This window comes from Acartia tonsa, chromosome 6, assembly GCF_053477335.1.
Source record: "Acartia tonsa isolate MP-2025a chromosome 6, ASM5347733v1, whole genome shotgun sequence".
In the NCBI taxonomy this organism is placed as follows: Eukaryota; Metazoa; Arthropoda; class Copepoda; order Calanoida; family Acartiidae; genus Acartia; species Acartia tonsa.
Genome location: NC_137265.1, coordinates 44,860,992 through 44,871,188, shown reverse-complemented (window position 1 = coordinate 44,871,188; position 10,197 = coordinate 44,860,992). Strand labels below are relative to the sequence as shown.

The following is a 10,197-nucleotide window of genomic DNA, read 5'->3' as shown; positions in this document are numbered from 1 at the left end:
TCTTGCCAAGATCAGTAATGGTCTTCCCACAGATAGAGATATCATATTCAAGCTCAAAGGTAGCTTCATCAACCATTGTTTGCAAGTATTCAATCTGTAACATCATCAGTTCTTCTCTGCCAGGCATCAAACCACCATAAGCTCTCCTTTTACTTTTAACTCTCTTCTTCAGCTCTAGCACATCATGAGGAAGCATATTCTGTTGCACAATAGACAGAATATCAGTAGATCCATAAACATCAGTGATCTCATGCCTGGTTGCCATCTGATGCAGACTAGACAATTTGTGTTGCACATTAATAGCCCAATTTCTCCTCTCAATATAACCTGTAGGACACCTACCAAACTCTTCAATTTCAGCAGCCTTCTGACTGAAGAGGATCTTTGGTTGACCATAAATTGACTCCAGCAGCTCCATACATTCCAAATATGTTGTCAATCCAGCACAAGCTTCCTTTGGAGTTTTGTGCAAGCACTCAGTTGTTAGCTTCAGGTACTTTTCATGATCACTAAAATCTCCTTGACAATCAAAATAATCATTCAGCTGAGTAGAGAATGTGAAGTAGTCATTTCCTTCCTTATAGTTGCCAGAGAATACAGGAACCTTGAACTTGATATCTGCCTTACTCTTAGTGCTTCCTGGTGTAATTCCAAGCTTCTTGGCTGCAGCCTTGAGAGCAGTTTTAGCATCCTGTTTAGCATTCTGAACTTCAACAGACTTCAGATCTAATCTATGAACAGCTTCTCTCTTACCAGCAGCAATAGCATGTTTAACAATGTCATCAATCTGACTCTTTACTTCCCTGGCTTCCATTTCAGCTGCCTCATAACTAGCCTCCATAGACTTATAGTTAGCCATTGTCTTGACAGATGTCTCCTTCACAGCTTTCAACTCTGCAAGGACATTATCAACCAATTTCAAGACTGGGGCTTCCAAAGCCAAGGCTCTTTCACCAGAAATCTCATCAGATATGGAGTTTGAAGAAGTGTTTAAGGAAGAGGAAGGTGTGGCATGCTCTGCTTCATTAGCTGCTTTGATAAAAGTAGAGAACTTCTTCCTCAGCAGGTTAGCTTCTTCTAATTTGTTTTCAAGGAACTGATCAGAAGGATTCTCATTGAAGAAAGTGATAACTTCTCTGGTTTTAGTTGCTTGGTCTCTTGCAATTTCAACCAAGCCACTTCTAGCAGCTGCTGTAATCTTAGTAGGATCAACATCCTCAAAGTCATCTTCCCAGACCATAGAGGCATCAAGCAGTTGGGTGAGATGCTTCTTAATTGTTTTTGCCATAGTTTTGGAGACTGTTTTCTTTACAACAACTGTATCTGTGTTTTGTAGAGAAAGAGCTGAGTTGTTGGTTGAGGGTACTGGAGTTGTAGGAGCACTAATATACCTTTCAAGATCCCTAATGGTAGCATTAGCTTCATCTTCCTCAGTACCATCAGTATCAGAGACAAAAGCTATTTGTAGAGGAACACTTGTTTTAATACCATAATTAACAGGAGGATCTTCAACAATATACTCAGTACCAGTAAGATCTATATCATAATCATCTAAGCCTGATGCACTTCCAACAGATGATTCTGGTTCTGTTTCAAGAGCTTCAATCCTTCTTGATAATTCCAGTGATATGTTGATTGATGTTTCAGTTGATGATAGGCTAAATCCATGTGATTCAGAAGCATCAGATTCAGACATTGGCTTATAGTAACTGGTCCACTAGATTTACTATGTTTACTGTTCTGACCTGCATAGTATTTCAGCTTGACTGCCTACAGGTAGAATTTTAAAGTTTGTTTCTAGCCATTCTGTGTTGACTTCTGCAAATATTTCAACTTTATTTACACACAGTTTCTTAATTTGTTCAATAGTTTCTTACATCAAAGGTGCGGTAAACCTAAAAAGAATAGACCATTAGACTAATCCAGATATCCTTTACAATAAATATATGCATTTGATTTAAAATTTAAAATGTTTAAAATTGATAAAAATAAAACTTTTGGAATGATTTTGAATTGAATATTTTTTAGTGACAGAAGGTCAAACTTTATCTGCTTTTGTAAAAGAAATTGATTGAATTTGAATTATTGAAGAAAGAAATTAAAATAAATTGGTTTACAATAATAATTAAACTTACATAGTCTTTCTCAAGCATCTTTTACTTCAACATTTCTTGGCTGTCAACATCAATAACTTCATCACTCATAGCTTCTTCATCATTACTTTCATCATCATCTTTGGTATCATCATCAACTATATCATCATCTTTGGTATCATCATCAACTATATCATCATCTTGATCAGATCATCAGCAATCAACTCTTATCTCATCCTCTAGTACTTCTTTGTCAATGGGTGCTCCTTTGTCAATTGGTGCTCCTTGTCAGCTTGTGATTGTCAGCAGCTGCAGCTCTAAAAAAGATATACTTGAGGAGCTGGAAGATGATGATAATGAATCATCAGTTATTTTAAAGACTTGACTTTAGATTCTTTTGTTCAACACTATTAAAGATGACTTAAAGGACTCAATTGCTGATATTGATGAAATTGCTAGTTTCAAGGCTCTTTAAATTTGACTCTTAAATGTATGTACCTTTTTCAAGTGGCAGTTTTGCTTGTAGGCCACTTCTTGCAGGGTTCCCTCTCTACTGGGCTGGCTCCACTCCAAGCCACTCCTAAAGATCATCAGATTAGGATTGAATGGATACATAATCATCAGACAATTTAAACTATTCAGTGCCAGATTCAATTTTAAGGAGATCAACTTTGCTTGCATGAATTTGATTGCTTTAAACATCAGATAGCATTAAATTAAACTTTACACACCTGCAAGCTTCCCAACTCAAGCTCAACCCTTGTTTGGTAGGGTGTTGGGGATTTGAGTGCCAGACATTTATCCACAGTTGACCAACTCTAGTGTTGCTTGATCCTCCTCTCTGAACTCTACCAGATCATCTCTGTCACCATCACCATCAGCAGCAACAGTCCTTAACAAGACAAGATCAGGATCAACATCAACAATGCCTCAGCCCCACCTCTCTTGGCTACTGAGCAAATTGTAAAAAAGAGTCAAAATTCTACCTTTTTAAATCTTTGGTTTCTTTCAGATTGTTTCAGACATTCATTTTAAATAAAACACTTAGGATATCTGGAAATAAAATTAACAATTAATAAGGTCTATTCATAAATTATCTTTCCTGCCTATGACTGCTAATTTAAGTTAAGTTAAGGGAATTAAATGCAGCAAAAGCAAAATCAAGAAAAGAATCATTTAGACTTTTACATTTACATAAGAATCATTAATATTGGCATCCTATTTACATAAAGCCTTACTCAAGCTAAACAAGTTTAAATAATAATTTCATAACTAAATCTTCTTGATCTTTGGTGGAAATAATCATCTGGAGGATCCTCTTGACAATGGGGACTCTTCTGCCAATGATGATCTAGAAAATTCAGAAGATTAAGGTGAAATTCCATTTTGCTGCTCTAGATGTACATTCTGTACAACAGCCAATTATCAGAAAATAATTTAGAAGCAGACGAAAGAGGTCTTTGAAAAAGGAAGGGAGGTAGTTGTCTTTATATACATCTATACTATAGATCTGTTATTCAATCAATATAATAAGTCAGCTAAAAATAATTGAATTACATAGTAAAGCTTTAATTGGGGAACATATTTTGTTTTAAAAGTTTATTTTAAATTGAACGAATTTTTTTGGGGTCAGATTGACCATTTACTATAAGGTAATAAATCTATTTTGTTTGTACTTCTAATGGGAAGGAAAGTGTCATGAGTGACGTCATAAAAATACGTCTAGATCCATCTCCTTTTCCTTTCCTCGCATTCCTCATTTTTAGACGTATTTTTATGACGTCACACATGACACTTTCCAGCGTTTCTTCTAATGGACATAATTGTATTTGTTTAATAATCAACAAATTAATTAAATTGACTAACAGTCGGACATGCTTGACTTGATAAGAACTTTCACTATAATAATAATAAAGCTAATCACAAACGGTTTATTAGGGACCCCTTAAAAATAAGGGTATCTTTAGCCTTACTTTAGTTTAGGGGAGATAGTCTACCCTTAAATTTAGTAATGTCAAGCTTAGGAAAGATTTTGATAGGAATACTTTAACCTTACATAAACCTATCATATCAATATAAGGTACCCCCCCATCTACCCTTTTCAAACGATTCCCCCCCAATGAATAGCTGCCATAACACTCACCATTCCCCTTTTTCCCTCCATCCCTTAGTGTTCTTTCAATTGGGGTTATATAAGAAAATTTTCATTAGCAAAGTTTCATTAGACTTAGAGGCGTTAAAAATTATCATGAATGAGGCTGTATATTCTATTTTAAGTTTTCTACATTTTTTCCCTTAATCTTAATCTTGTTTTTACTACTTTAGAGATTTTTTAGCTGATTAATAAAAACTCTTCCTATCTTTAAGTAAAAGATTTAGGAATCCCTATCATAAACCCCTCTCCCTTTATGATGCCCCAGCCTAATAAATCCTCCCTTTTCATATAATTCTCCACCTAGGGTTACCTAAGGGTGTCGTTAATTTATTAAAAAAAAATAAGGAATAAAATTGTTTCTTAGCTTAACAATTTGATATATTTTTTTAACAAAAAATTTTGTGGATTAAATTAAACTTTAACACAATAGAAAAAAATCTTATAGAATCATATAGAACTAAAAGCATACTCTTTGTAATAAGTTTTAAATATAACTCTTTGTAGAATTTAATTTTCACATCGCCATAGTTGTTAATTCAATTTAACAAAAAAGGATCAAAGATTCAGCACTTTTTCCATAAGAAAAAAATATTTGTACCGGGGGGTGTGGGAAGTCACCCCATTTCATGGAAGAAAAATTTTAAAATGGAAGATAAAAAAATTTCAGATAAAATATTTTTACGGGGGTGTGAGAGGTCACCTCACCCCCAAAAAAATTCAAAAATAAAAGAAAAAAAATTAAAAAATTGAAAATGGAAGTTAATTTTTTTTTAATTTAAGGGGGTTTGGGAGGGTACTCAACCCCCAAAAAATATAAGATAAAAGTATTTTTTTTTTTAAATTCAAGGTGGTGTTGGAGATCACCCACCCATGAAATAAAAAAGTTGAAAAATTAACAAAGAGGTTTGTCTTATAGGAACCGCTTTATATGTATAACAGAATTTGATGCCAGATAGACCATCTAGATCTTAAATATCTATTCATTGGTTGTCAGTGTTTTAAAACAAGTTAGAGAAGAAAGAAAAATTACCTGCTTTCTCATACATTTAAGAATACCTTAATTTATTTAGGTGTCCCTAACTTTTAATGTAAGCCTACCTTAAAGTTTTACTAAAAACCTTACATAAGTTTCCTAAGTAACCCTTATCAACCCTCCCCCCCTTCCCCTCTCTTCTCTCCTCTACCTGCTTTCTTTCCAATTAAGTACCCTTTAGCTATACCTAACTCTTTATGTAAAGCTAGTCTAATCCCCTCCCCCTTTTCAATGCCCCTAACTCAAATATCAACCCTTTTGATCCACTTCTCCAAGCCTTACTTATGAAAAATAAAGGTTACCTTAATTAATTTTAAAAATAATAAGAATTAAAATTCTTTCATATGCAGACAATTTGATGTGGACTTTGTGTGGATTATTTTTAATTTTACTACAATAGAAAAAAATTATAAGGCAAAATCTTATAGAAATAAAAGCTACTCTTTGTAATAAACATATCAAACTTGATAATATGTGACTCTTTGTAGATTTTAATTTTAACATCTATATAGATGTTCATTCATTTTAACAAAAAAGTACATAGGTTCAACACTTGCTTATTTCAAATATTTGATTATGTGTCATGTGTTTTACCTATATTTCACATGGTGCCTATAACATGGTAAGAAATCACTATATAACAAGGATGACAACATCCATAAAAGCGAAGCTCTGAAATGGAAGGACAAACGAACTTTAACACTTGTAGATTGTCAGAACTTAATTAGCAGAATATTAATACATCATTACAAAAAATATTGTAAGTAAATTTGTTGCAAAACTGCATAAATAGATGATACTGTTTAAGGACATACTAACATTTTTGGGACTTGTTTATAGAGATGCTTTACTTATAACATTTTACCTTGTTGCATAAGAAATCAGTTTTCAAAAAATCAGAAGTATCGGATAATTTTAATATACAAAATTTGTTGTCAAAAAAGTTAAAAATGTTTCAAATGGACGTACCGCCATTCTGGTATTGATTATAGAGTTGCTACGCTTTCTAAATTGTACCTAACTACTACAAGAATCATCATGCAAAGTTTGGAATCGATAAGACAATTCTAACCTGTTTAAATTAACGAGAGAGCTAACTCTCTGTTACGAACGTACGGACCGACCTACGGACGGACCGACCCTAATTATAGAAAAGCTTCGCTTTTAAAAAACGTTTTTTAACCTAACTTAAAAATCTAACATCTTTAAATATTAGAGGGGTTGTAGCTATCATGTATAACAAATACAGGATGTGTGTCTGTGTGTGTGAGACTTCTTAAAAACTAATGAAGGCTATAATACTTTTTTTTATTTTTAAGCTAAAAGAACAGTTAGCTGTTTTAAATAATAACCTTTAATAAAATATTCTACCAAGAAAGTACAAAAGTATAGTATAATGAACCAATAGATATAGTAGATCTAGATAGTAAATCGGGCCCAATAAGTTGTGAAACTTAATAAGGAATATCCAAAGAGGTAACTTTATCCCAAGAAAGTTAACTATTTAAAGATGACTTCTTATATATGTTATGTCTTATGCTTTAAATCATGCGAGGGAAGAAATTTTTTAACCATATGATTAACCAAAGCAAAGGCTTATCCTATGAAAGACTATTTATAGATGATTCATTTTGCGAATGATATCAAAGGATAATTGCTCTTTCTAACCAAATTTTGTTTACTTTCTAACCAAAATATGGTAGATTAATCCTCCCCTATTGGCTGAATTTGGGAGTATGTATCTAGATTATACCTTTTAATAATTCTTACTTGATAATTTCTTTATTGGTGTTCCTTTATTTCTTCAAATCTTGAATGACAGCTTTAAATGACTTATTTTTGATTACATTTTTTTACGGCAATGCTTCGCCTATCTATTATGAAGTGTTGATTTAGGGAAAAGAGAACACTGAAAACATTTTTTACTGTGAAAATTGCTAATAAAACATCACATGTTTTATTTTAATAGAGAAAGAGGGGACAATGGGCTATTTATTACCAGCTTATACTAATAACGAAATTAATTCTAAAAAATCACAAACATTAACATTGTATAGTGTCAGAACTGAATAATCAGAATATAAATGTATACGAGTCGAAGCAAAATTGTAAATAAATTTGTTGAAAAACTGCTTGATACAGAATAATGTTTATGGACATACTTACATTTTAAGGACTTGATAGAGTTGCTTTGCTTGTAATATTGTTCTTTGTTGTCCCAGAAATCAATATACCAAACAGCAGATCAAAGGGATAATTAGATCACATAAAAAATTGTTGTTAAAAAAGTAGAAAAATCAACATGTTTAAAATGGACGTACGGACATTCTGGTGATGATTATAGAGTTGCTATGCTTTCTAAATCGTACCTAACTACTACAGGAATCATCATGCAAAGTTTGAAATCAATAGGACAATTCTAACATGCCTAAATGAACGAATAAAAGCTATCTATCTTGGACGGACCGACCCTAATTATAGAAAAGCCTCGCTTTTAAAAATCATCCTGTACAAAACATTTTGAAGCAATTCATATAAATCTAATATCTTTAGAGGGGTAGCCAAAAGATATAGTGTATGTCTGTCTGTCTGTGTGTGTAGGACTGGACTAAGAACTACGCATGAAAACAGTTTTTAGTATCTTTAAAAGTTTTTAAAAGCAAGAATAAGTTTCCTTTTTTTAAATATAACTAATGGCATATAAGAAGCTTCCATGAAAAGAAACCTATTCATTCCAGAAGCTAGCAAGATATTTTAAACATCCTTGATTATATCTCTATTTTTATGACCATTGTATTTACCTTCACTTTTACTTTATTTCTAAAATAGCGGCTACGCCCCTAGAGGCCTCTAGTGGTACTTTAGATGTTTTTATTTGTTAAAGTCTCTACATTACTTCTTTATTTTACGATAATTCTCTTTATGTTACAATAAAGTCTCCCATATATTTTAAATATTTCGATTTTTTGTCATTTCTCTTGGGAGGTTGGTTGTACCCTCTCCCAAAATAGTCATAAACCTTCCCAGAAACCATGAGAATCTACATATTAAGGAGAACCCGATCGGTTCAGCGTTTAGCGAGATCCTTTGGTACAGACACACAGACAAACAAACATTCTGCTACTTTAGTATACGGATTTTAGCGCATATGAAGGAACACAAATGAATATATCAATCAGGTAAATGTAGATGAAATCAGGGATCTAAAGGGATAAGACAAATACAATAGTAGATAAATTGATACCCCGCCCAAATTGAATTTTGGGATGCCTAGGCAAAATTTTTGAATTTTGATCTCCCCCCCCCCCATATAAAAAAAAGCTTGGACGTCCTTGTCCTGTACAATTAGTGGTTGAAACGGCTGGATATTAAGATTAATGAACATACCAATTAAATTTCGAAAAAAAGTCCCAAAAGTTATTAAGCTATTGAATAAGAAAACGTTATAATACAAATTTGGGGACTAATGTAATATTTTAGAAAGCCCAATGACCCCTCCCTCCCTGGATTGAATGAGAATTTGTACTTGCTTTCTACCTGACTTAACTAGATAAGATACCTTTTATATGTTAAGTATACCTAAGTAATTTTATGTAACCCTAATTAAATAATTAAAAAGATAAAATTAAAAAATATGAAAGATAAGTCTGAATTAGAGTAAAGTTTTTTTCGTCTACATAAATAGAAAAAAAGAAACATTATAAATAACTAAAAGTGTACTCATTGTAATAAAATTTTAATTATAGCTCTTTAAATGTAGAATCAAATAATTACATCTATTTTGTTGTTCATTCATATTAACGAAAAAAAATAATTTGCAAATGTTTAGCACACCTGCCCATTTCCAATATTTGAATATGATTTGTGTTTTTTTATATATATTGGGGGAGGTTAATTTACCATATTTTCTATTAAAAAAATCACCCTATAAAAATATTTTTAAGTAACCATTCTTTATAATTAGAAAAATCAAAAATATCTTTGGTTACTTGCTATTATTTATAATACAGATAGGATGTATGTGGCGGAATTTACAAGGAACCGTGCTCAAAAACTTAAAAAAGATAGGAATATTTTTTAAAAATTTTAGTTAGAAAAACAATTGGCTGTTTTAAGACATAACCCAAAAGGTACTCGTATATCATCAAACCTGCTTTTTCTTGACATAGCTTACTGTAACTAAGAACAAAATAGGAACCATTAGTAAACTTTATAAGATACCTTAAACCTTTCCTAAGTCTTACTTGACATTACTACATTTAGGAATACTTAATAATAACTAAGAAACTCCAAAGGTATACTTAACTAAAAGCTTACATAAGCCTGACATAAGAAAATACCATTAGGGACACTTATCTTCGTTTGTGATTCTCACTATTGTCTGTCTGATTTCGCTAACCGCTCAACCAATATGGTTCTCCTTGACAGTGTAGCTTCTCATAAGTCCTGGAAAGGTTTATAACTTTTTTGGGTGAGGATTTGACTAAACTCCTAAGATAAATCGCAAAATAATAACTAACCCCTTATAACAGAAAAAAATATTTTTTATTTTGGTTTACACTGATCTTAACACAGATTAAAAAGAAAACATTTAACATGCCCCTAGAGGCCTCTAGGGGGAGTAGCCGCTAGTTATCAATATCACAGATACTCTATAACCTACGAGCGGAAAAACTACTTTTTCTCTCTCTAAATATCTATTTTTTACTCTTTCTTTTTCTCCCTCTTTCGACCGGGGGTATGATACGAGTAGGGAAGAAAGGGGATGTTTGGGGGGGGGGGGTTGCACTATGGATCGTGCACGCCCCTCGAGGCACTTTATACATAATGATTATGATATCTAATTGAAAATTTAAAATCCTAACAAATCTGACACAAATTTCCGGTCGGACAAAAATTGTCGAAAATATTTTCCC

General features: G+C 32.4%; 1 long non-coding RNA gene across 2 annotated transcripts; it reads right to left on the bottom strand.

The window, feature by feature from the left end:
• Positions 1 to 1,816: 1,816 nt before the first annotated feature.
• On the bottom strand, positions 1,817 to 3,504 carry LOC145322773 (uncharacterized). 2 transcript variants are annotated; one of them, XR_013880807.1, is made up of 3 exons: positions 2,592 to 3,504; positions 2,136 to 2,410; positions 1,817 to 1,895 (listed from the first exon to the last, which is right to left on the bottom strand). It is a non-coding gene; the product is annotated as an uncharacterized LOC145322773 (long non-coding RNA). The 2 variants fall into 2 exon arrangements; XR_013880806.1 differs by having other exon boundaries at positions 1,817 to 2,410.
• Positions 3,505 to 10,197: the final 6,693 nt, after the last annotated feature.